Source organism: Parambassis ranga, chromosome 21, assembly GCF_900634625.1.
Source record: "Parambassis ranga chromosome 21, fParRan2.1, whole genome shotgun sequence".
NCBI lineage: Eukaryota > Metazoa > Chordata > Actinopteri > Ambassidae > Parambassis > Parambassis ranga.
In genome coordinates, this window is record NC_041041.1 from 9,069,488 (window position 1) to 9,096,193 (window position 26,706).

Sequence of the window (26,706 nt, forward strand, 5' to 3'; positions counted from 1 at the left end):
TATTGCCAAGCACGGTCACGGTAAAGATCACTCAAGTGCATCATCTTCAAGCAGCGAGATGCTGCTGAGACCACAGCTGCTAATATTATTAATAGACACTGCTGAAAGAGGAAGACCGACTCATAGAATAGTTTGAAAGGTGGAAAAAAAGCACAGAGAAAATCTTCAAAGAGATACAAGCTGACCTCAAGGATCAAGGAGAAACAGTGAATGTTCACACCATAGCACATTGACTTCTGAATGGAAACTGACTCCATGAGGAAGACACAAGCAGAGCACAGAACAGCCAGACTTTCAGCTTTACGTATCAGATGTATCTGCATTGTCTCTGCAACTCTCTTCTATGTGCCACATAGTTTAGTTATCTGACCTTTGCAGATTTTTTCATTCTATATAAATGGTAAAAACGTTCAAAAATAGCCTCTGTATTATATGCAGGTTTTACGGCAGCAAAGGTGGAACCTGACTTTCCATCTAGGTCTAATACAACTCGCTGCAAAAATGAGCCAGTACAACAAATGGCTCATGCTAATGCTAAGTCTGCTCATGCCAAAATACATACACATTAGCAATTTAACCACACATTTATTGTAATTATTCTGTTGACTGGCTAAATAGCTTTTAGCAAGATACCCAACTCAGAAATTCAACCATTTCACAATACCAGCAAGCTTGCATCCATCTCTGAGTAGGCACTCCAAACACCAATGGGAATGAATTTAAATCATAAAAAATGTCTTAAATTAGGAACTACCTACCTCTCAAACCAAACAACCTATGAGATGCTCCCCATTAGCTCCATCCCAAATGATCACGCCAAATTCCATTTAGTTCCCACAGCTGTTTTCTTTATGAGGACAAAGAAGGGTACAGGACAGTGACAGCCCGTAGGAAGAGAAATCTCCCTGCGAGGAGAGATAAAAGGAGAAAGTAAAGTGTTGGATGCTCTTTGGGTTAATTGCATTTGACATCCATCCTTTTCTTGTGTGCTTTTCCTCCGAGGTTGCACGCTGTAAGAAAGGACAAAGTGTAGGATTGGGTACAGACGAACAGAGCAAATCTTGAAGCTGTGTCAAAGAGAGGCTAGTGTAAGGACACATAGGCTTCACTTTGATCATGATGAAGCCTTAGCTGACGCTGCATTCCCTTTAGATCTCAGGGGGTTAATATTTGAGGTCTCATAATAGACGTGGGAGGGGAACAGTTGAGCTCATCACAGCAGAAGTCCATAATGTCTCTATGTTGAATCAGAGTCAGCCTCCACTGAACTGAGCCACCTGTGAGCGTATTTAAAAGATATGTTTGAATTTAGAGGGCCCAAAAACAATTGGTGGATAAACCAGAGCATTCTGTATCAAGCCTCAAAGAAAAGAGCTGCTGGCAGGGATTTACTAGTAGTGACATCTGTAGAGGCAGAAGTATTACCAGGAGCTACAGTATAGCTGCATTATGTATCAAAATGGCACCACCTACATACTGAGATACAACTCACTGCACGAGTATTTTCATTTTGATTACTAAGTAAATGTAATAGTAATTAAGACTTTCACTTAAGTAGGATTGGTGAAGTAACACCTTAATTTTTACTTAAGTACATATTTTGATTGGTAATTGTACTTTTACTTAAGTAGCGAACTTCAGTACTTCCCCCACCACTGGTTCCACCTACTGACTTTAGCCTAACAACATATCCCTTGTTTAATGCAAACAAAAATGCAGCACTGTATGTAGTATGGTAAGGATTGTGGTGGTTGGTTTTTGTGTTCAGTGTTGTGACATCAACTACTCCTGAGGCTGTATTCACAAAGATTCTATGAATCCCATCACAGAGCTCTTATCTTAATCTAACAAAAACTTAGTTTAGCTTAAGTGATTTAAGAACATTTTTTCACCTCAAGACCTCTCTTGAGGGCAAAGATGTTTTGTGAACATATCTTTACTAGGATTTAGTCTTAATTATAAGGGAACATTCTTAGAAAATGCCACAATTCTAAGAATTTTCTTAAATTTCACCACGAAGGAAAAACCTTAGCACTGAGAATCTTTAGTTTCTACTTACTCCCATTAGTGGAGCAGTGGGTTAACTATTCAGATCATATTTTAAATATGTATGAGAGTGTTAAATTGCCAATATTGCTCATTATTCTTCTCCTATACACTTTATTAACTGTGCATAGAGTCAGTAAATACACACAATATACACATCATAGCATAGTAAATGGCCTCAGTATGCCAGGACAGTGTTTATAGACTGCCACTACAAACTTGATACCTAATAAAAGCAAAACTATAAGAACATGAAGCAGGGTTTGTGTATCATTGTGAACCAACATCCATACAGTACAATTTTTATAGGTGTATTTTTGGCTATAGGTCGTGTATATAATTATATGTTTTCTATCCTTGAGACCATGTTTCATCAAAGTGTATGTTTGACCAGCAACAGCAGCCGAAGCAGACGAGAGTGCATTATGGCCTGAAGAATTGAGAGATGCAGGCACAAAACAGAGCACATCAGAATAAAAAAAATATTCCATTCTCCACCATTCTCCAGCTTTAAATCAATAGAAGAAGCTTGTTTTTTTCCCTCCAACCCCCAGATACAATTTAAAGGTTCAGTATAAATTCCCCCCTTGGCCAAAAATAGTAAAGGTCCATCTCTCCTGGTGATGCTTTGCCATCTTTCAGTATTCTGTTACCTATAGGCTATTACACATAAGCAGTTACTATTGGAGTCATTTATGTGGAGCCATTTGCATTAAAATGACATTGGCAGCCATGTCTGGACAGCTGGACACTGCTGTTACCCACAAATCCCTACTATTCCCTGTTTGGGAGCAATAATACTTCTAGCTTCTTTAGAATAATTTTCAGACAGAATTAGTCTGACTCCCTTAAGCTAGACGCATGCCAGAGCAGACTGTAAATGAGAGCGGATGATGCTCTGTTCTTCCTGGAGCTGTGAAATGTGAATGTTTAATGTCACTGTTTTTACAGAGAGATCAAGATCTACATATGGTCTGAGTCACCCAGCAAGTCATTGAAGTCAAGCAATGAAAAAGTTCAACTGTCTCTCAAATACATTTAATAGTCCTTTCTCCTTTACTCACTCACTCATTCACACATCCATTAAGTCCTTTATGTCTCACTTGAACTCTTTCTCACACAATCCCACTCAAGCTCCATTAATTCCTCCGTCTCATTTATCGAAACCAACACATTCATTGATTCATAACCTTGAACATTATCATACTCATTCACACACATTCCTCTACTCCCACCTTAAGCAGCCATTGACTTACTCACCAAATTTCTCAGTGATTTTTGTTGTCATTTCATGCTATGTTCCATTTAGCTGCTACGTTACAAATGACTGTCATGTGCATAACAAAATACTAAAGTCCTGCATACATTTGAGATGCAGCTAATGATAGATGTGTTAGGGTTTTGGGGGGCTGTCAATTATTTCCTTCTTCTTTTTGTGCTTTGTGCATTTTTCTCCGCCTCCTTGGAGGTCTTCCTGTTTTCAGAGTGGAATGGGTGTGGTTTGATACTGGCGGGGGATTGGCGTACCTGCTCCTCATCAGGACTCGTCAGTCCTTTTAAGCCGGTGCAGGACAATGCTTCGATGGTGGATTGTCTTACCTCCTGTGGTAACATTCTCGCCAGTCGTTTTTGAACTTCTGAAAACCAACCGTTTGTACTTTTGAACTCACTTGTAACTCATGTTTGTTGTTCTCCCTCAAGTCCCTTGAGGGACATGAACATGAACAACAAAGGGACATGAGTTACATGAACAACAAAGGGACAAGGGACTTGTTCTGTTTGGATTGCTCTCTCTACCAGCCAACCACACCCCTCTGCCATTAACTTCGAGAACAACCAACAGACCAAATTTACCTTTAATCTGCCTACAGCCTGCTGTCTGCTTTTGGGTCCTCTCATAATATGCTTTTGTGAGCAACCAAACAGTGACCTACCAAGTAATGATCAGATTTAAAAGACCAATCTTCATCCCGCAAGAAATTATGGCACACAATATCCCAAGTCAGCGAGACGAATAAGTGACTGCTACTGAAACGGTTAACAAATTAACTGGTGAATATAGACATCCATCCCTGTCTCCAATGCATTCCTGACATTGTAGGTAATACCAGGTTTCTCATACCTTGTATCTGTTAGTACAAAGTTCAAAAAGAATCTGTGCAATTGTTTCACTTTTTTACTTTGACTTTGAAGGTGCGCCATGACACAATTAAGAGTGTCCTGCGGTATAAATACTGCTACATGCTAGAAGCATTTGCATCTCTGTCAAATGATGTTGCACAATTTTTTCCCCTTTTTCCAGGTTCAAAATATTATCCTCCAAAATGGCACCCTAAAGACATTTTTCTGTTTTCTTCCAAAACTGTGACACTACTTAAAACACACTCTGGTCTGCCAACTTGTGTGGCATGTCAGTGTTTGCACAGAGGGTTCTATGTGTTGATGAAGTGCAACTACACTAAAAATCATTAAAAAGTTGCAATGCAGCGAGTTGCCGATTAAAGTCAGAGAATCTCATTATCATAAAACTACTGCTTTCTCATCAACATTTCACAAACAAACCTTGGCTTAGATGGCTGTGTATTGCCTACTAATCTAAACAACTCCTAGTATAAACTGGTATAAACTGCAGCAGGCATGTGTCTTATCTCAGAACAGACTTTTTCATTAGAGTGAATCTTAAAAAAAATGCTTTGTGTATGGCTAAATGGCCAGTTCATGTTTGGCTCACAAACCCATTCTGCAGTGATGGCCCTGGGATAAACTGGGGACCTGTCCAAGTTGTACCCCGCCACCGACTGCACATTCACAGATGAGATAGGCTCCAAAGCCCAACTGCCCCTCAATACCCAGTGATGTTTGAGAAAACTCAAAAAGATGTGCTGACCTACTAGCACATCACATTTTGAGTGTCAAGCTAGCACATTTTTAGCTTGTCATTTCATGCTGTGATAGAGTTATGTCTGAGCTGATTGACCTGAGGTGCCAGGCTATGGCTGAATAAAGTTTAGGCATAAATGAGGTGCTAGGCAACAAAAATGGGAGAATTCATACCCAGAAGGCCATACTTTAGAAGGTTGTAAGTCAGTGGTCAAACACAACGGATCTAAGAATTGCATGGTTTATCAATGCAAAGTGTGGTAGAGCAATATTTGTATTGAAATCCATTTCAAGCTGTACTGAAACCCTCAGTCTCATGTCTGCTGAGGTCATTTTGTGTACAGTTCTGCGTGACTTATTAAATCAGAATCAGAATCAGAATCAGAAATACTTTATTGATCCCCGGGGGGAAATTGTTTTCGTTCCAGGTGCTCCATGTATACTCAAAAAGACAGAAATACTAATAAGGTAAAGTAGTGAGCGTAAAAAATAAAAATAAAAATAAAAAAATAAAAAAGATAATACAGCGAACAACAGCCTTTGACTCTTGGAGCTTTTGAAGAAGACATTCATGTATAATTACAGACAACAAATGCTGCAAAAAGTCACCTGTTTGTTGTAGAAGTTAGACCTTCAGTCCTTAGCAGTGCCTGTTTCTGGTGCCCGGCAAACCTCCTTCATGTCTTTTCTATATTTTATTTAACATTGACTGATGGGGGTTTAGAGACTGCTGAATTCTCTGTTTTCATAGAGTCATGGCTCAGAATGAAGCTGTTGAAAATGCCACACAAAGCACAAGTTTTAAGCCGAGAATTCTTTCTTCTTATTTTTTTTAATAATCTTCAAGAGCGGGATACACAGCTGGTGTTCTGTTATGGTTCAGATTTATTAATGAGGTGTTCTGACATTTGCAAATGGAGTAGACTAATTTGTGCAAAAGGGACTGAGTTGGATGGACTTTTCATTTGGGCCCAGTGGGAGTTGATATTGATCTTCCTAATGGGGGGGCAGGATTAATATGCTGCGTCATTTGCGTCTCGTTCCCAACTTTTGTTTCTACTGAGTGAATCTTAATTGACTGCAAAATCTTTACAGGTATTTAACTGTTATAATATATAGTAGCTAATGTGCAGTTAAACATGACAGAACCGTATACATGCTGGTGGTTTTCCAGCTTTAAAGAGATACCCCAACCCACCCCCACCGCCGCCGCCAAGTTGTCAATTTGGGTGAATATACAGTCCACTTTGGGAGTGTCATTAAAGTGACATTGATCAACGGCTTCATTAGAAGCACTCAATGAATTCCATATCTGAGGACTTTTCAGAGCATGGAGACTGCACTGATCCATCCACTGAACTGTCGATGAGAGACGTCAGGCTATAAAACAAAGCTATTTCTCCATAACTCCCCGCAGAAACTAGTAAGGAGTCAAGTATATCTGAACAGTTTTCGAGAAACACATCTAAAGGATTTTGTCACAGCCAATGAACAGATGATGCCATCAAGGATCATCTTTGGTCATTTGTGCCACAAATCAGGGTTCTGTACTGAATGTATAGTAAGTAGGAAAGTCAGCCTGCCCATACACTTACAGTCTTATTTAGGACTGTAGGACTCTAAGCCTGGTGGTATAGACTGAGAACTAATTAATGAGACAGGACTCTATGTGAAAGTGCAGACCAGTTTCATTAGAATTTTCAAATGTTGAGTGTGGTAAAGCCTCGGATGGCTGAAGTCCAACAAAGAGAGTGTAATGAGTCTCTCATTCGTATGGAGAGCTCACACCTAGGGAGGGCATTTCCTTTCTAGGCAGGGGAGCTTGTATTGTTTTCACTGCATCATGTGTGTTCAGGTGACCTTCTGGTGGAAAAACAGATTTTGCTACACACAGTTCCTGGCAGTCGTCCCTGGGAGAGGAGCCATCGAGGTACTGTAAATCTGGTGATTACTCTATCCCGGGTGTGTTTACACAATTTATCTAAAAAGGCAATATGGGGGAAGGATTCCAGATATTTAGACAGAAGGGAAACATAGTGGCATTTCAATTAGAGAAGGTAGTCTTGTTCTGCACACACACACACACACACACACACTGGGAAAAATACTTGATTATAATTGGCTGCTAGGTGTTTAATAATTCCTTAACCCTTTAAATAACATATCAGGTTGTTTTTCTTGCTCTGAATGTGGAAAGGTTAAAAATGAATTTCACATACCAGTTCTCTGTTTGTCTGAGCCCTAATATTATACCTCTAATCTTAAAATGTCAGAAAGTAACTTTTTACACACAAAATTAGTCATGTCTTTTTAAGTTATTGATTTGATCCTGGTGAGATAATTGAATCAATATCATTCAAAGCTGTTTAAAGTAATTTATTGTTTCAATAAAGGCCGACTTGCCTTCGAGCGCATTCCATTTCTGCCTGGGGATGAGATCGTTATAGCTTTGCCTTTCTTTGTGATAAATGTAGAGACTCCCCCTTCTGCTTAAAGTGAAATTAGATGATAGCAGGGTTATGAATCAAAAACACCATGTCATTTTGCTTGACTAATAGGACTCATCAGATGGACTGAGGTGCATTTGTCAGTTTCTATGTGGCTGTGTGTGGAATTAAAACAATGAAATGTGTCTAAAAGAGGCAGGGATGCCAGGTATCAGGCGTTCTCATTCATTTATTTGATTTATTCTTACATGAAATCCCTTTGTAAGGGAATAATACAGAAAGCACAGCAAGGCAAAGGGACAAATAGATCTACAAGACATCAGGTTTCAAGGGTAATCATATTTTCTTTAGTTTTAGGGTGCCAGGCAATATTTTATTACACTATAACTTTTTTACTGGTCTCTTCAGAGTGCCATCATACCTCACCTTTGGAAACTATCTACACCTAACAATATTAGCAGCTGCATTTTTCAATAACTATGCAGTTTTTTAAAATGACTTAACTCTTGGAGGTGATGAAGTTGAATGAAGAATGCATATATGGCCCCTCCACTGAAAAAAATACCTTGAGATTTTAAACTTACATCAAAGACCCCGTTCACACTGGGGAAATCAATCCGGCCAGAGTGGAATTCGGGCCATAGATACTGTAGTTTTTTCTGAGTCTGAAGAACGCAAATCTGGATATATACAGATTGATTTCAATCCACCTCTCGGAGGTGGATCTAGCCGATTGGCTTACATGTGGCTCAGGTCAACGCAAATGCTGCTAGCAAATCCTGCTAGTGACGTCATACTTTGGGGTCACGCACAAAACCCGTATGTAAACAACCGTCAAACTACGACAGCTTTGCAGTTTATTTTCAACAGGGCTACAAAGGAACTGCTTTTTGAACCGAAAAAAACGAAAGAAAGAGCAACAAGAGACAAAATAAACGCATGAAGCACACGCGGTCATACCGTGGCCTGACTGGACACTGAATTTTACGAAGCGCCACCTAGCGGTTTGGAGGACAACAAACAAGCCTGAGTAAACTGGATTGAGCGTAGACACAGCAGATTAAAAATAAGTCTGAACGTATCCAGCTTAAAGGCTATCCGGATTCCATCCTACTCTAGCTGGATTGACACTCCAGTGTGAACGGGGCCAAATATTCTTTTTCAACCCAATGATCGAAACATGAAGTGAGGAAAATTTTAAAGAATGGCTCTGACCTTCAAATAAAGTTCCAGAAGAATTGATGTTAAAGAGCAACTGCTCAGAAAAAGTGATCTGATGACCCAGAAAACAGGGTTAATATGAAAAACAGTGTTCCTCCTGTCCTAAGGGACAGCCATTAGTCACAGTCAGAGTGCAGTCAGTAAACATATTCCTAATTACAATCATTAACAAGATGCAGGTATAAGTTACAGACGTCACCACTTTTATACTGAACATCTTGTAATTACTATAAATTGCATCTGATGAAAGAAATTAAGAAACTGTGATCATTCACACATACTAGCAGTACTAGGTGTCCCAAGTCTACAGGGAGAGAAAAAAGGCAGAACAGCAAAGGAGGAAAATGAAGAGTCAGAGCACGCCGCAGCAGAGAATCAAAACAAAGACGAATCAGGGATAGGTGAGCATAGGAAGGTTACTTTTTGATTTTTATCATTCAGCCAAACCCGCTCCACTTTTAAGTAGCTTTACCAAACCATGCCCGGAATTGAGTGTATTTTTTGTAGTGTGTCCTTTAAAGAAGCAAAAGTGGTCTAGCGGTCTGCATCATCATGCATGATGTAACAGTATCTAATGGGGTCTCAACAGCAGCAGAATGATGTCCTTTTAGTAATGACTTTCAGAGGTCTTCACATGAAGAAGTTATCTAAAGTTCAACATTGGCTGTAAAGGCCCTGTATAGGATGGTTTTAAGCTCTGGTTAAGTGACCCCTGTGAATAATCGTCCCCTAAGAATAAGAGATCACCGGGTTGCTGAGAGCCAAAACCTTCGCCAATTCAAATTCAACAGTGTCGCTGTCAGCCTGAGTATTACTGTTTTCTGAATTATACTCCAGCTTTTACCTTGAAGCTAAAATGTCCAGTTTTTACCAGCTTATTTCAGTGAATTGATTTAATTAGAGATATTAGAAACATTTTCTCAGAATGTTTGTAGTGTTTTTATAACTTTTATGGTCTGGGGAATTAAGCTATGTAATAAAAAAGAGCTTTGTCCTCTGGGTCCAGAATGACCCTGAGTTAAATGGGTTGTGGTGATTCCATGACTACAAATGCACAGTGCGGCACAAATGTTGAATCTACAGGGACAGAAAGGAGCACAACAGACAAACCTTTCATTGTTACTATCTCATTTGTCCTCTCTCATAGAGCCTCAAGTTTTTCTTGAAGAGTTTGTATATGTTTAACAAAGAGTACAGAAAAAAGTTACATAATTAATACTAAACCAAAACAAAATTCTAATTTCTCCAGCAACACATCTACAAAATATAACGTGATTAAAAGCTAAATTAGCCGCAGGCAAAAACTATGTGAAAGAAAAACAGCTTGCAATGTCAGGGGGGCCTTGAACGTCCTCCTCCTGAGTGAAAGTCAGCCATCGGGCAATTTGATCACATGTCTCTCTAGCATGAACATAGCATAATGTCATATGTGAGGCAATATCCCCATATGTTCCATTAGCATAAATAATAACCATGTGTCATACCTGGAGGATAGATTGACCAAATGTGGTGTCTTTCATGAGGACATGTTGAATAGAAATCCGTCCAGGTTTACATAAAAAAACACCTTCAGAATAACTAAACACTAAATGTTTACAAAATACATAAAATCATACAAACCCTAACATCTGGAAACACACAGACACAGGATAAGGATAAGGATCAGCTGTCCAAAGCCCTGAAGAGGGCCTCATGCAAATATCCTGCCAGCACTGTGTTTCAGACTCCCCAATAAGTCCTCACAATACTGACTGACCGTGTTTCAGGCATGTAAATCTCTGTATCCAAGACAACATCAGTCACTTCTCCTCTTTCACAATTCTCTAACCATAGTCAAACCATGGTCCAAGGAAGCAGGTCAGAAGGAGGGGAAGCTCTCACAGGTGACGCTTGGTGAAAAGCTGTAGTGTGTCAGGCACCAGTGTGAGTGCTCCCTTGCACTGCACTGTACTTCATGTTTACTTCCAGTGTGTTTCAGGCCTTAGAGAGCCTACAAATTCCTCCCCTGTTCTCAAAGTCAGCTCGAGTGACTGATAAAAGGCTTTTCTAGCTGTGAAGTGTGCCGGCCTTCGCATCAAAACCCAGCCCTCCCAGAGGACGCGGTGCTGTTTTGAAGTGAGGCACAGCTTGTCAATGGTGTCACATTGCATTTTCCTTTAGTCGCCAAGCTCAGGTCGTCGTTTTCAGCTGAACTTCTACAGCAACTTTCTAGAAACAAACCATTACATCCTACTTTCTTAATTTTTTTTAATCAATGCCTGTTTATTATTGTTTACAATTGTTTAACAAGGCATACAGATTGCTTATTCCTATTTAATAAAACACTTGTGTTCAGCTTTCATTAGAAGGTTAATTATAATGTAAAGTTTGGCTTGTGGCCATTTAGAATCTATATTGAGGATTTGGACAATATCCCTGATGCTCTGCAAGGCTTTACTCAACTGTAGCTAATGGATTGGCCTAACTAATAAACAGCATTATTGATCTATGTATTCCTGTGAAAGCATGTTCAGGACCTCTCCACATGATAAAAAGATCCTATCAGCCTCCAAACACTGAGAGTGCTGAGGCGATAATTCTTTCTGCTACCACTCTTAGCATCAAAGCCTTAAAACACAGTGACCAAACAAATACTCTAACTTAGACAGTAGACCTTTCCAAACCAAACAGGTAAAAGCAATCATGGCATCTTCCACAGTTATTTGATCATACATACATTTGATCACAGGTAAGGCTTCTGTGTGCCTCTCTGCCAGATTGTTTAAGTCACAGTGAGTGTAGGCTAAAACAATGAGGCTTAATCTGTGTACACTACTGTGTGTATGTGCATTGCTAAAAAAATAACAAAAGGCTCATCAGTAGCATTCTTTGTGGTATTCTTGTTGGCATACAGTGCAACACCTGCTATTGGTGCTAAAGGGGCACTGCTCAACAAACATCATAGAACAGGCTTCTCTCTACACGTTTTTCTCTTGCTCAGACTGTGAATCATGATGCTGAGAATTCAACACATCCTCATGAAAAAAAAAACAAGAAACGCCACATTTGTTCAATAATACATCCTCCAGATACGACACATGGCTACACGTTGCTGGTAAAACATATATATGATGAGGTACATGCTAATATGCGGAGGTTAAACTCCCCTAGACACCACAAATTTAGATTTTGAGTTTTGTTTTTAACCACGACTGAATTTAGTCTAAAAAACACTACTTCTTAATGTTCAATGGCTAAGATCATATTAAAACAAAGCACTTCATAACATTAAACACATTGAACTAGGAAAACCCTTCCATCGCACAGTCACCATTTTCTCTTCTGAATGCAGAGGTAAGGCCAGAGAAATACACCGACATGCTCCGTTTTTAAGGCAAAACATAGACTTCATGTTGTGGTTTTCTAGTGAGGACAGGCAGGAATAAAGGTTAAACATGTGACAATATTTTAGAGGACATAATTTATAAAAAAAAAATATGTTTTCAGCTTAAATTATTGCGCCTTTAATATTTAGATAAATTCAAAACTTGTAACAAACAAAGGTTTGCCTTGTAAACACGAGCTGTGAAGTGTCAGGATTAGTGCGAGACCGGCGTTTCCTCCGGTAACTGGTAATAACTGCAGAGCTAGTCTTTGATCTTAATTTCATGTGAATCTGCCGTATCTGTAATTTGTAATAAAATCCTCTGCAGCAGTCCTGTAATAGTTGCGTGTGAATCACCATCTCTGCGATTTGTAGCCATTTTCTTAATATGTGATAACATCTTTGCGTTTCTCTGCACCTTTCCTCTGCCTCTCCTCTTCTTCTCAAGAGTGCAAATAAAAAATTCAGAATGATCATGTTACTAAAGAAAAATAAATTATAACCATGCACTGATCAATCAGAAGAGCAAAAACCTTTAAAGAGGAATAAATTGGATGGTTTATATGCATTAACTATTTCCTGCTTCAACCTTCAATCAGATGCCATGCTGCACTTCGTGAAGCCAATAAGAGAATGCAATAACAATCATTGTGCTATCTTTCAGGAGGCTTAACAAGTATTGTATGACAGTCTATTATGTAATTTAATGTCAGGAATCTGAAGCGAAACACAAACTGTGCAACTATGCTGTCTAAACACAGCTGTGGCGAGTAGTATTTAAATTACAAAAGGTCCCCAGGTAAAACTCATTGCATGCTAATAGTGCAAGTCTGTTTTAACCCTTTTTTCTGCACATGAGCAAGTAGTTATAGTGCTTAACCACAGCAAAGTGATCCAACACAAATCCAAGTGACCTAAGGGGGAAAGTCTCCATCCCATGTCCTCTGTTTAATCTCTTTTTATAGTTGTATATGATTATGACATTAATGAGATTTGACCATTTCTGTTGCTTATATAATTCCAAGCTTTAAATATGATTTAAGGGGAGCCTTTTCTTTAATGCAAATCAGGTTTGGCATCCTTCTACCACTCAGTACACCTGTCAACAAAACCAACAAACAAACACACAGTAGTAGATAGAGACATACACCCTGAGTGCACCCAGATAGCATCATTCAGCTGTGCACCATTATCCGTCTTTACCATTCATTCCCTTGACTCCACTAGACTTTAATCATTTATTAATTTCCCTAGTGGTCTGAAGAAAGGCATCATGGTCTGAATTTAAACTGGCGAGATCAGAGGATTGGGGGTGTCACTTTCTCATATGAGAAAGAATATGGAATGTGCAGCTTTCATCCCAGCAATCAGCCAAATCCACCATGGACAAGCATATCAATAAAGCCACTGCTTCAAGGAAAGTGTAAAAGAAAACTTGGATTTTCCAAAATTTGTTAAGCATTTTGCTCTGCAGCCTTTACACGGCCGTGACATGTGATTCATTCACTGAGTGAATGTATATGTGTATATATATTGTGTGATGATTTGGATGCAAGACTTAGCTGGAGTTCAAAGTGACAGCATTATAAAGAGCAGATCTCTGCAGACCATCCCGAACATCTGATAAGACACAGCAGTGAGAGCAGTGTGTAGAAGAAAGGTGCTGTAGACCAAGACTAACAGCAAAATATGTTACTTACGGTGGTAAATACAGCAGAAAGCACTGTGAGACAGAAATGGAAAACTCAACCTGATAGAAGGATGACTTCAAATAACAGAGATAAGTGGCTGATAGGAGTCAAGTGTGGCAACAGATGCAGGTGTGAGGATATTGCTGCAATTTATTGGTCCCTCCAGTCTGTATCCAGTCTGATAGAGCTGACATGGGAAATGATTTCGTTGTCTTTCACATTACTGATTACTTTAAGATAAAGCTGAAAAAAACGTTCTGTAGTCTAGTCAACAGGTTCAATGTGCAGTACCTTGTTTTTCTTGCAGCTTCATCTGTATGCTGCAGGGATGTTGTGGAAAATGTAATGGCTGACCTCTCCATCTATATGATAGCGGGGAATGTAAGCTTTTCAGAAGCATGTGCCCTTATTGTGCTGATCCAATGAGCTCTTTTTGTTTCTCATTAACTCTGAAGCTTTCATTCTAGATATATGAATATTTCATTCATTCCTGTCATACTTGGAACTGCTATGGCCTGTATGCATTTCACATGAGCTGCCTCGGGCCTTTTGCTGACATGAAACCAGGCCTGCAGATATTAAACACTCCTCAAGGTATTGATGCAACACACAAACTACCTGCTGCTGCTTTTATCTTGTGTTCACAATCAGTCTTTGCAATTGCAAAGGAACGACTAAAAGAAAACTGAACTTAATCACTTATAGCAACAGTAAGCATACATTGTATGTAGGTCTGCTGCCTGTGTAAAAAGCCCTTTGAGCTTTTATATCCTTGACATCAAATGCTCTTTTCCTGCACTAGTAATGCAGAATATCACACTAGTTTACTACTGAAAGTCAAACTTATGCACTAGTTAACTTGCTGAAGCTTTTTTGACCTCACCACTTAAGTACTCTACACATCTAGTGTTGCCAGGATGCCTCAGATTATTAGTTTTTTTTTTCTTTTAGAAAAAAACCACACACTAATGTATCTCTTTACCTAATTTTAAAACATGTAAGTCTACCTGTTGTAGCTATTATTTACCATATGGTGACTGTGTTGCAAAGTTATGTGCAACAAATAATACCAATAAGCCAATGATAATGCTTGCCCATAATCTTTCATTTTGCATACACAGAGAGCTATACGCAGAGAAACCCAAATTTAAACAGAATAGTTAGATTGCCAAGGAGCAGATGGCGGAGAATCATTTTGATTATAAAAACTTGTTGGGCTTTAGGAAACAACGGACAATTTACACAACAAGCTCCTCATCCTTTTGACTAACCACACTCACGAGATTATGCTTGTGTTTTCCAGTGCTGTACTAAAGTTCTATGGACAAACAATACAATAAATATATATATGTGTTGTTTCAGTCTTTTTGGTCTGCATGGAGGTCGGCTGAATCTACAGCCAGACCAGAGGGTGTCTTTCATATGACACACAGCTCAATAAAACACTTGTTATTATAATCTCCTTCAAAACTGACCAATGCTGCTGTTTTTATGGTGAGGATGATGTTCAGATTGTGCTGATGTGTTATATATAAACAGCCATACCACCATCCTCTACAGCCTTTGTAAACAGAGCAGCTGCAGCTGCGCTCACAGTGAGTGACTGTATGCTGTCATAGTTCAGGCGTTTGAAAGGAGTAATGAGCAATAAATGCATCATGTAAAGTGTCACATTACCTCTTCTTTCTGAAGAACATTTCCTAGCCTGACAGAGTATTGTTTCTCCACTACACCAACATAACTGTTCATATGAATCAGGGCTTAAAATTAAACTCTGAGCTGATGTAGACGGCAAATCAATCCTATTCCCTTCTATACACACATGCACATTGAACCAACAGCAACGCTTCTATTTTTGTGGCAGAGTGAGCGGATGATTTTAAAGGATGTCTTACATCAACATGATGCCAGCAGGGAATATATAGTGTCTGTTCTCACGCCCTGAAGGAATTAAGTTTGCATGAGGCCTGTGGTTATTGATGAACCCCTGCGTGTCCCAGACTCTTTTAAAGTTATGCCAACCAGCGGAGCCATGATGGAGCCCAGCGGTTTTTCACAAATAAACAGACAAGACAGACCGAGGCACACAAGTTGTAAACACACAGTTGTACACACAAAACCTCACAAGGAGTTCATAGACATATGTCTCCTCTGTCAGGGCTATAAATCATTCATGTCGAAAATGAGAATTAGCTCTGTTTTTTCCTTTTCTCATGAGTGAATCCAACAGCAGCAACAACAAAATACTTCTGCAGCACACCGGATCATTCATAAATAACTAATGGTAATGTTTGGTGATTCAACTTTAATATCTATTTACTTTAATTATTTATTCAAGATTGAGTGATCTTCACCATTAGGGTTAGTTTAGGACATGTCTAACATAAACAATAAAATGCACACTCCTTGAATTCTGTGTGGGTCTCTGCGGTTTTTCAACACTCTAAAAAAAATCCAGGAGGCACCACTGGACACTTCTGATACGTTCTCACAATAATGTGTTGAGCATGGGATACATATTAACATCCAGAGTTTTGGTTATTTGTGGCAAAATGCTGAAATTTGCTGTGCCAAAACATAAAACAATGACATTTTCTGTTGGCAGGCCTGAAATATGACAAAAATATGACAAGATGAGCCCAAAATGTGTCCTTGTTTTTCCAAAATGAGGCACTTTTTGTGTTGGTTTTGGCAGGTACCTCCAAGAGCGACATTTGGATGAGATATATATGTATGCCAAATGTTGTGCATGTTGTTTAAACCTTAACACAAACTGGATCTTATTCTAAGGGGCTGTTCTGAGGCAACACTGAAATACACAAACATTTTCATAGGCTGAATTCTGAAGGTTTTTGAAAAAATGGCAAAGCCCATTAAATTAGCAGTTTTATCATCATCAGAAGAAGAAGAAGAAAAGAAAGAAGAAAAAAATGAGATAAGGTAAGTAAATGAGACTAACAACAGTACAGTGAGGTGGTCAAGATATCAAAGATATGAATGCAGATTGGGTTTATATATTAAATCCCCACCAAAAGGGAGCTGAGTTTGATTAATGCATTTCCTTCACAGCACAAATGCTGCCAATAGCATTGCATCATAACAAATGAGCTCTAACAACGGAAATTCATCCCTGAAGAATATTCGTCTGTTTGACTTCTCAACCAAAAAGTCAGCACTTTAAAGTTTCAGCACTTAATGAAAGACACTCAGACAAATCCAGCCCCCCCCCTCCCCGTATGTAAGATAACTAATTACATTTATCTTGACACAATGATGAATATTCTTAAGAATATATAAACCAAAGACCACACAATAGTATCAGTGCAGCGTGTATTCATGGTGCAGCCCACAAATGGGTAAAGTAATAAACCGCTCTGCTGTGTCAGTCAATTTGAGTTTGTCAAACAGCAGATGTCAGAGAAAACAGGACGTCCTTGGTGTTGCATTGTGATTGATGACGGAGACTCTGTGAAAGTAAATGTGTCTCCCAGAGACTGAGTGCTTCGGCCTCCATAAATCTGAGCGTGGATGCATGCAAGGACTACCCTACGTGCATGTATCGAAGCTTCATTCCCAGATTTATGGTGAGGATAAAAAAAACATCTTTCAGTCAGGGAGGTAAACACAACAGCTTTGTGTAGCACATGTTAAACGTATCCGCAGCCTCTCACATTACCATTTCACTGAAGCAGAGCCTCGGCATGATCATTCTCATGCTACAAGAATGACATGTTTCACTTTCAGATCTATCCAGAACGTCCATCCATCTGTGTTTCCTTCCATCTATCCTTCTGCCCTCAAATTGGAAAGTAATTGGAAAGGTCCAAGTGGCAGCTGACAAGGCTTGCTTGGCAGATGTGACCAGGAAACATGAGCACAGTGGAGTCCAATTGAACAGACTATGGGGCCTTTTCATAGGCACAGATGGAGCCCTATAGAAGAAAAAGGCAATTATACAATATAACGGATGAGGAAAAAGATTTCCAGTTCACAAATGTCTTCTTGCTTGGATGCAGTTCAAGAGTGAACAAGTTGAGCCTCTCTCATTTGTTTTACTCTCTCTCTCATCTGCACAGTGGAATGGCGACAGTATACAGTGTATCAGATTACACTGATCAATTACTCATTACACAAAGTAAAGTAATTATGGTACTTTACTGATTACTCAGCAACAACAGCAATGTGTTACCCTCCACATTAACTTACCAGGAGAATTGATAGAGGCTAACTCTAGCCTGCACTAAGCTTACAGATCAGCTTATCTAGTAAGTGCAGAGACCGAAGCCCAACATTAACTATAGGTAAGACTGGCCCACTAATGGTTGCACCATTACTTGCACTCCCTGGATGGTGATAAGTGCAAGGAAACAGAAATGAATGGGCAGAGTGAGAGGCCTTTTTACAAATATTCAAATACATAATTTAAGTGAACCAGGGATTCAAGAGGGAATAATAACTACATGTGCATGCAGTTCAACAGTAGCGAATGAGCGAGTGATTACGCAGACACAGACAAGTCGTTTGTGGCATTTCTGCTTTGAATAACAGAAGATTGCAAGCTGGGAATCTGCAAGTCCTCAATGGCTGCAATAGGAAAGTGGATTTGAACTTGTCCAACACCCACTTTGTTTGCCTATGTGCCCCTTTAACTGCTACCTCTTCCCCAAAATGAAGAAGGAGCTCAGATGCTGCCATATTGACAAAGACATTAACCATTTACTCTTCGGCTTTGGGGCGACACCTGCTATTTTTGAGTAGTTTCAGTGGCCCTTTGTATACATCATGGTTGGGTCTGAATCCGAGCTTTTTGGTCAGAAGGGTTATTTTTACACACGTTTATGTGTTTTATGTTAATAAGGAAGTACAATTAATCACATTTAAATTGATATGGCAATTAAAAAAAAATAAATGTCACTGGAAAAATAAGAGGTCAAGATATTTGTACACAACTCTTTATTTGCTGTTTTGCTTTACTTTTACCCCATCCGTGCAGTACTTTACTGCATATATCCTGGCACCAAATGTTGTTTAGCAGGGTTTTAATAATAAAGTCACGTCGTCACATCACAGCAACAATTGGCATGGAAATATTTTACCTTTCTGAGTATGTTACACTAGACAACAATAGACACAGTCCTGTGGGATTCAGCTTGAAAGACATGCATTTGCTTCCATGTTTTTGTTGATAAGCCAGTAGTGAACTATGGCTGGAACAGAGAGAAAGTGAATTTTGAATGGCATTTAAAGTGGTGTGTGATGTGCCTTACTGAAAAAAACCTTGATATAAACTACTTCATATTTCACATAAACATTTAAATCACATCTGAGTCCACTTTCATATCGGTTTACTCCATAATAAATAAATGCATGTTCTACCTTACGTTTGACTTAAGGTCTCTTCCTGTCCCTAATTCACCTTAAAGCAGAAAATCTCCCTCAGTTTAGTCTTGTGATATTATTATATTGTGATGTTTATGGTGTCTGTGTCGGCCATTTTTAAACTGTAAATAATGTAAACTTCTGTGTATCCTGTGTGTGGATCGGCATGTTGTTCACATTTATTTATAGATTTTACATTCACAACATTCAGAGGGAAGAAAAATGCTCAGAGCTTTCAGAAGGCTTGTGTGAAAGGTCTTCATGTTGTAAAGAGTAATTTGACTTAAAGGGAAAATTATCCAGTTATCCATGTTGGTGCTGTGCCGAGAGTGAGGATGAAAATAAGGTTTAACCTTATGAAGCAGTGACTCATACTGCTAGTGTGATCTAATAGTGAAAGTACTTGTGTTACAAACTAACCTGGATTTCTCCTTGTATAGATTTACTAATGAAATAGTTCTGTATGTGTTGTGATTGAAATGGGTCATTTTAAAAAGCTAATAGTGTGTAAACATCATCTCTTAATTAACATTCCCACGATAGCCTTGGAAGGTATTGTTAAATTATGCTAACTGTAGCAGCAGTTGCTAACTAATCAAAAATTCTACACACACAAATTGTGCTTTTCAATGCGCATGCATATTGATTCGGAATGAGCTTGTCAAATGTTAACACGACAAAAGCAAAGGCTCCAGGATTGGCTGTGTATGTGTGTATGTTCTGGCTGATATATCTGGTATGCACACACACACACCTGACCTCACCTTCTAGAAAAAACCTTGAACGGAAGGTATGAATCAGTGGAGGACTGAACATCTATAATTTCATGTAATTGCTGTGTGAGTGCAAGCATTCAGGAGTCCCCGTTTTTGTTGAGCTGGAGCTATAGTTCACAGGTCAGGTCTTCTGGTGAGCTGTCTGCAGTCAAAAACGTGCATGTAGAGGATTGGGTAAAATGATGAAATTTTTTTTCAATAAATACAAGCAATAACTACTAATTGTTGAAATTTCCCAACATGGCACATGAATATGTAGAGCATTAGTGTTTAGCACGCTGAAGGCTCAGACACGCTCGTCTCATCACTCCGAGTGATAATCTAGGAGCAACATGGTCACATCTGTTGTCTTCTTTACTTGGAGAAAGTGATTATTGGTGGGATTATGAGCTCCGACAGTCTGCCTGCAATAAGGGTTAGCTCAACATTTAACTCAGCATCCGTTCTTGTAGACGGCACAGTGTGACACCAGCGAGATGTGACAGATGAAATGACACACAGGCTACTGTTACTCTCCTCCTCTGTTCATAAAACCCAGCATTAGTGTGATAGTGCATGTCGTGCCTGTGAATTTAAAGCAGACGATCTCTACAGGAATGCCGACAGTAATTAAGCAATGGCATGCAGATGGTGTTTAAACAGCAAAGGGCTTAGAGGGGTTAGATCAAAATAACACCAAAGCAAACAAATATATATGCGGTGCATACATGGGCTTTGAATATATCACAGTCATGCTAAGCACCGTGGGGGCACTCCTCCAGCTGAAGTTCACTGTTTAATCATGAAATCCTCCAGACGTTAAAAAACATACAGTGATGCAACATGTTAGAGACCTTTCGTTAGGTAGGTTAAGGAAAAGATGAGACATAATTATTTATATAGTTGTGCTGTACAATACATCATTAGATTCCCTTTGATTCGACTGATCTCTTGGTTCAAAGCCATTTCACGCCTTACAGCAAGCACTTTCCCCCTAATTCTTCCCGTGGCACATGAGCATTGAGCAACTTTTATACAGCATGTTGCAACAAAATATTTGATGTCTTCTTTAAACAGTCTTTTATCATGTCTTCAACACTGTCCGTTTTTTTTTGCACAATAAAATTTCAGCATTGCAATTTATAGAAAATTAACATTTACTTATAGAAAACGAATATATATGTGATATATGCACAAAGAAAGCACTTACCAGTTGTAAGGCCTTGTATGGGCTACTTAAATGTCTTAATATAATAAAATATAAGTAATTAGAAACAGTACATTTTAGTTGAACAAAAAGTTGATGCTGTAATTTCAAACTGCCACCCCAAATTGAGCAATATAAATAAAAGTGTTGTTCCACAGGCTGCTTACACACAGACATGTTATTTAATGTGGAGGATGATGTGTTGGGCTATGCAGGAACACATAAGTGTATATGTGATGTGACATGTGATATACTTAAATTAATGGTACAGTTGACTATTCAATGCTATAAACAGCACACGTGTGGGTGTGTGGTTCTATCTACCAAACAACAAACTGCCTCCATCTGCTGCTTTAACACTGTTATCTAAAAGTCATTATAAGAAAGTTGTACAAATGTCCCTGCAGCAACGGATGCCAAAATCTCCCTTTTTTCTCACTAAGATCCAAAAGACCACTGTGGACTGTCCACAGCATTTTGTACCAGGCTAAGACATTCTGGCCAAGTGCCTCCTTATCTCTGGTGGTCAGAACTCTGGCCCAAAGCTGCTTGGCCCTCCCCTGACTCTGCAATGCAGCAAGTAGTTCTTAGACATTTAGCTGAACATTCATTTGGTAATAATAGAACCTCCATACTATCTATCCATCTCTCCAGACATCCATCACCAGAGTAGATGAGTGGGACTAAAATGTTAATGCTGATTGGATAAAAACAGCAATAATGGTGCAAAAAATACTGCAGTCTTCCTCCTGTCTCCCTGATGTGGACAGTAAGCCAGTTAGCAGCTACAAGCAAGGCAAGCAGGCAAGACTGGAGGGATCCCTACTACAGGTCAAACCCATGAGTTCGGAAAGGGAGTGAAAGTATGGTAAATACTAGTAAAATGTATTAACATGTATAATGTTAATGTATAACATTCACATAAGAAAGAAAAATAATATTATAGCATACTATACAAATGACCTGTAGACAATCTGATTTTAAGAGCAAAAATCCTAATTAGGCCGATCATGCAGCTTCTCCCTGGAATCTTGGCTCCTTGTTTGATGTCTTTGTTGTGTTCCTGACCCTGAGCTTAATGGTTGTATCATAACCTCTCCTCAGCTGCTGGTTCACTCTGTTCGAGCCACTTTTCAGGATGTTCACTCACCATCACGCAGGTGGGTAGCTTCAATCCTGAGGGGCATACTTACTCATATTTGGCACTGCCTATTGTGGAGGTTTATTGACATGCAAATGTCAATAAATGGGTAGCTGACACATAAATGTCTATCCCATTTATTCAGGTGTATTTTGTGTGTGTGTGTGGGAGGGGAGGGGGGCACTGCTCTCTATTTGGGACAATATAGTAATTCTCCTGTTATGTGTAATGTTATCACTCTTTAACAGCTGTCAGCTACCAAGATGGTTGTGATTCCATTTTTTCTTATAATTGGTTTCTGTTCTTGCCTCAGATGGTTCTCGTTTACGTCTGTTGCAGAAGACTTTGCTGAAGCCTGGAGTTTAACTGGGATTTGTAAAGAAGGAGAGCCCTGGGGCTCGGAGGTTTACAGCCTGGGTGTGGGGCTAGACTGGATCTGTGATTATATTCATCTTATTGAGGTTAAGGCAAAAAATATGAATTGTGTAGGAAATATAAAATAATTTTAAAAAACACATGGAAATATATCAGGACTTATATAAAGGCTGATATATAAAAAGAGCATATAACTTAATATCATCATAATCAGAATCAGAAATACTTTATCGATCCCAGGGGGAAATTGCTTGCATTCCAGGTGCTCCATGTATACTCAAAAACAGGTTAGAAATATAAAATAAGGTAAAATAGTAAGAGTAGAATAAAAATAAAACCTAATAAAATTCTAAACATTAATAAACATTCAAGTTAAATCCAAGCAAGTGAAAACTCATACAACTTATATTGTGTGCAGTAAAATCTTGTCTACAATAAATCCAATATGGATATAATTACAAGACAGTGTGTTAGATTGTCTGATCTCAGAGGGAGGAGTTGTACAGTTTGATGGCCATAGGAAAGAATGACCTCCTGTGGCGCTCAGTGGTGCATTAAGGAGGGATCAGTCCAGCACTGAAAGTCCTCCTGCATCTCAGCAGCACGTGGTGGAGAGGATGGAAGCTGTTCTCCAGGATCCCCTGCAGCTTAGACAGCATCCTTCTGTCTGACACTGCTGTCAGGGAGTCCAGCTCCACCCCCACAACATCACCGGCCCTTCTGATCAGTTTATTGAGTCTGTCCGTGTCCGCTGCTTTCAGTCTGCTGCCCCAGCACACAACAGCAAACAAAATGGCAACCACAGACTCATAAAAAATCCTCAGCATAGTCCGACAGATTTTAAAGAACCAGAGCCTCCTCAGAAAATAGAGGCGGCTCTGGCCCTTCTTGTAGAGGGCTTCAGTGTTTTTAGTCCAGTCCAGTTTATTGTCCAACACCACTCCCAGGTATTCGTAATCCTCAACAATGTCCACACTCTGCCCACCGATGGAAACTGGAGCCGCGAGTGTCTTGGTCCTCCTCAGGTCCACAACCAGCTCCCTTGTCTTTGCCACATTGAGCAGCAGATGGTTCTGCTCACACCATGTGACAAAGCTGTCCAGCACAGTCCTGTACTCAGACTCTCCACCTTTGCTGATACATCCCACTATGGCAGAGTCATCAGAAAAACTTTTGAAGATGACATGACTCTGTCTGGTAGCTGAAGTCAGAGGTGTAGAGAGTGAAGAGGAAGGGAGAGAAGACTGTCTCTTGTGGGGCCCCGGTGCTGCTGACCACTGTATCAGACAAACACCACTGCATCCGCACATACTGTGTATGCCATACACTATGTGTCATTCATTCATAATATTCAATATTAACAGTTAGGCATTTAGTAGTTTAGTTGGGTAGCTGTGAGAGTGAAGTTCACAGCAAGCAGCCACCCCAAACTCACACATCCTCAGGGGCCCTGACGGCACCAGGTTGTCTGTGACATATACTTAGTAGTAACTAAGTGCAAGTTTTTTTGTAATGTGGACAATTAAAGCACAATAACATTTGAAAACTGATGCCCAAACTTCTTTAATGACACCTGTGTTTAATTGTTGTTATCAAACTTTATCAGGAAGTAAGCACTACTTTTTCAACAGAAATACACACTAATAGCTGCAGCAAGTGATTCTGATTAAAGAAGGGACTAAAGTGGCATCCCAGTGTTTAAATACTGATTGATTTTTGGATCCCTGGTTAGTATGTCCTGGTATAATGTGTGAATGGGGATTAGGAGGGTTAGGGGGGACACTCAGTCAGGGACCAAAGCTCATCTTTGCCCCGGGGCTCCAGCATGATAATCCAGACCCTGGAGGCTGCTGGGCAAGCAGGTTAGCCATTAATTGCAGTGTTATTTTATTCTCAGCTACTTGAGTGACTGTGTGCGTGTGTGTGGGGGGGGTGAATGTAACAGTATTCAAATAACACATGTAGAGGATTATCCAGTCTTTCAGTGATTTCTAGTTTTACTGCTGTATTCAGTTAACACACACCTGTACAGCGGGTACCAGGATTTAAAATAACTATCACTGCAGGGTAAATCGTAATAAGCTGAGCTTGTGATCAAATATTATTGTTTAGAATATAAGTTAATAGATTTTATGAAGATCTTGAGATAAGGATCTTTGTCAGACTAACCCCTGATTAACACGTCGTGGAACCGACAAGTAATATAAGTGTTCTATTTTGGAGCCGTGTCGCAAGCAAGATGCATCACTACATCAACCAGATCGAGCAGGCAGGAAGGCACCAGAGAGAGAATCCTGTATTTTCAAAATAAAACACTGTGAACTCTCCCTCATATAACATCACAACCGGCAAAGAAACACAGCCATGTACAAGGAGAGATTCATTTTGGGGGTAGAGCAACAGCTTTTTATATGATATAACACACTTTTCATTCAGACAACATCAAAAAGGAAAAGGCAGGGAGAGAAGCAGCAGCTGTTTTCAGAGTGGAAGGTGAAGCTGCCTGTACGTGTGTTGATGGAGTAAATGTTTTTAGTAACATGCTCTGACTGATACATGTAGAGAGGACATTAACTATAAGGTACAGGCAGATTACTATGTGATTTTGTGAATCTCTCAAGAGCTTGTAACATACATACGAATACGCAACGCTTCAGAAACACGCCTGGTGGGAACTGATGTCACGCTGAAGACACAACAAAAACGCTCTGCAGACTGTACATACATTAAATACTATATTTAGTTACATTGTTAGATGAAAAAATGCTCACATGACATATACTGTGTATATGACAACTTGCATTGTCATGTTATAATCCTCTAGCCAGTCCTTGGTTCAGTATGTAACTTTGTCACTTAGAGCAAAGTGCATGTTGAAACCCTCTTAATACCACACTGTACGTGTGTATGATATTATAATAGCAGGAGAAGGTGCTAACACGTTTGTTCTCAGCTTTCAAATGAGGAGCTTAAACTGTCTCAGTGTACTTTAATGAATATGTTTTAAGGTCTCTAAGTTTCTAAGTTGCTAAAAACAGCCAAGAGCAACATCCACTTCCTTTTCCCCGTTTCTTTTTGGTGCAGGCCAATGCTCTAACTTTTCACATTTCAGCATTGTGAATTATTGATATTTCCTTTCCAACTATTCTATCACTTTCCTTTGTGCCTGCAACAGATTAAATCTTCCTTCCAGTCAATTTTGAAAATGTGAAATCTTTCAGACTCAGCAATAGTGTTTTGGCATTTTATGAATTAATATGAAACCAAATCACTTATTTTAATACCACGTCATTCACATAGTCCATGTTACTATACCAGTCTTTAATAGCTATTAATAGCTCTAATGTTGTTGATGTCTACCATTGTCCTCTCTTTGAATCCAAAAGAAAGACAAATCAATACCAAAATTAGAGTCGGGGAAAGATTGTGCCTGAAAAGCAGGCTAAAGGCTCACATCTACCAGAGCGGGTTGGAAAATCCAATTACTTTGGTTAACAAGTTGACCTTCGCACATATAATGCCACTGAGTCCCCTGGCTTATTTTGCTGGCAGAGCGTAGCACTCCTGGGCCTCAACAAAACCTCTAAATATTGCACTGATTGCACTCAAATGTAATGTTCACTGAGTAGCTCTGAGCAACGCCCTGATAAAACAAGCTAATGAAGAGTTAAGGATGGTTTCTTACCTGAATTAAAAAGCAAGGAAATGTATTGACTGTGTGTGCATTTTTCTGGAATGTATTTGTTTATATAAATGAGTGTCATTGCAGAACAATAGGAAAGGTGCAGTAGAGGCCTCCCTCATAAACATGTGTGATACATGTGTTTACATTTTCAACAGACAAGAGTTTTTTTTTTCCATTTTTGCTTTGTGCCATCTTAATTTACAAAGAGCCAGAGGCATACAAACTAACACTTACACATCTGAGCAAATCTCCCAGGTGTTCCCTTTATTATGACACCAAAAGTATTCAAATACACCTTGTGGTTGCTGAGATATACTCTATTCATTTTGGGCATGCCATTTTCAAGCTGATGCCTTAAAAAAGAGGCTTGGGGTAGAAAGGGTTAATTTATATGCTGATAGACGCGGAACTGAAGTGTCCACAGATAGCTAGAGTATATTATAGGATTTTATACCAGCTAAACCACAGCTTAACTTGAACAACTTGGCTTTTAAGGTTGTCTATGGTTTCCTCAC